The sequence below is a fragment of the Arachis hypogaea genome, chromosome 8 (assembly GCF_003086295.3).
Source record: "Arachis hypogaea cultivar Tifrunner chromosome 8, arahy.Tifrunner.gnm2.J5K5, whole genome shotgun sequence".
Classification (NCBI taxonomy): Eukaryota; Viridiplantae; Streptophyta; class Magnoliopsida; order Fabales; family Fabaceae; genus Arachis; species Arachis hypogaea.
This window is the reverse complement of record NC_092043.1, coordinates 20,967,603-20,969,105: the sequence shown is the minus strand read 5'-3', so window position 1 is coordinate 20,969,105 and position 1,503 is coordinate 20,967,603. Positions and strand designations below refer to the sequence as shown.

At 35.4% G+C, this 1,503-nt stretch overlaps 1 non-coding gene across 1 annotated transcript; it reads right to left on the bottom strand.

The window, feature by feature from the left end:
* Window positions 1-1,157: 1,157 nt before the first annotated feature.
* Window positions 1,158-1,265, bottom strand: LOC112708592 (small nucleolar RNA R71). The gene has a single exon (XR_003156444.1). It is a non-coding gene; the product is annotated as a small nucleolar RNA R71 (small nucleolar RNA).
* Window positions 1,266-1,503: the final 238 nt, after the last annotated feature.

Below are 1,503 nucleotides of genomic sequence, written 5' to 3'. Positions count from 1 at the left end.
TCAAATCTTTTTCAAATCATATCTTTTCAATCATATGTTTTCAAAATTGATTTCTTTCCATTTTTAAGGATACTTGCTATCAATTAATGAATTGATTCAACATTTCAAGTATGTTGCCTTTTCTGCTGAGAAAGGTTTAATGTTTGAATCATATCTTTTCTTGTTAGCCAAGTTATTAATTTTTAAAATCAAATCTTTTTAAAATGTTTTTCAAATCATATCTTCTCAATCACATCTTTTTAAAACCAATCATATCTTTTTAATCACATCTTTTTCAAAATAGTTTTCAATCAAATCTTTTTGATTTCTAATTTCAAAAATCTTTTTCAAAAATCACTTTATTTCTTTCAATCATGGTTTTCGAAAATCAATTAGTGTTTTTCAAAATGTTTTCAAAATCCTTTACTTAATTTTCGAAAATTACTTCCCCTCTTCTCACATCCTTCTATTTATGGACTAACACTATTCCTTAATGCACAATTCGAACTCCATCTTCTTTGATAAGTTCGAATTTTCTACTTCTGCTTTCTATTTTTCTTTTCTTCTGACACCTCAAGGAATCTCTATACTGTGACATAGAGGATTCCATATTTTCTTGTTCTCTTCTCTTTCATATGAGCAGAAGCAAAGACAAAAGCATTCTTGTTGAGGCTGATCCTGAACCTGAAAGGACCTTGAAGCGAAAACTAAGAGAAGCTAAGGCACAACTCTCTATAGAGGACCTAACAGAAATCTTCAAGGTAGAAGAACCCATGGCAGCCGAAAACAACAACAATGCCAATAATGCAAGGAAGGTGCTGGGTGACTTTACTGCACCTACTCTCGACTTCTATGGGAGAAGCATCTCTATCCCTGCCATTGGAGCAAACAACTTTGAGCTTAAGCCTCAATTAGTTTCTCTAATGCAACAGAATTGCAAGTTCCATGGACTTTCATTGGAAGATCCTCATCAGTTTTTAGCTGAATTCTTGCAAATCTGTGACACTGTCAAGACTAATGGGGTTGACCCTGAGGTCTACAGACTTATGCTATTCCCTTTTGCTGTAAGAGACAGAGCTAGGACATGGTTGGACTCACAACCTAAAGAAAGCCTGAACTCTTGGGAAAAGCTAGTCAATGCCTTCTTGGCAAAGTTCTTTCCACCTCAAAAATTGAGTAAGCTTAGAGTGGAAGTCCAAACCTTCAGACAGAAGGAAGGAGAATCCCTCTATGAAGCTTGGGAAAGATACAATCAATTAATCAGAAAGTGTCCCTCTGATATGCTTTCTGAATGGAGCATCATAGGTATTTTCTATGATGGTCTGTCTGAACTATCCAAGATGTCTTTGGATAGCTCTGCTGGAGGATCTCTTCATCTTAAGAAGATGCCTACAGAAGCTCAAGAACTGATTGAAATGGTTGCAAATAACCAATTCATGTACACTTCTGAAAGGAATCCTGTGAACAATGGGACTAATCAGAAGAAAGGAGTTCTTGAGATTGATACTCTGAACGCCATATTGG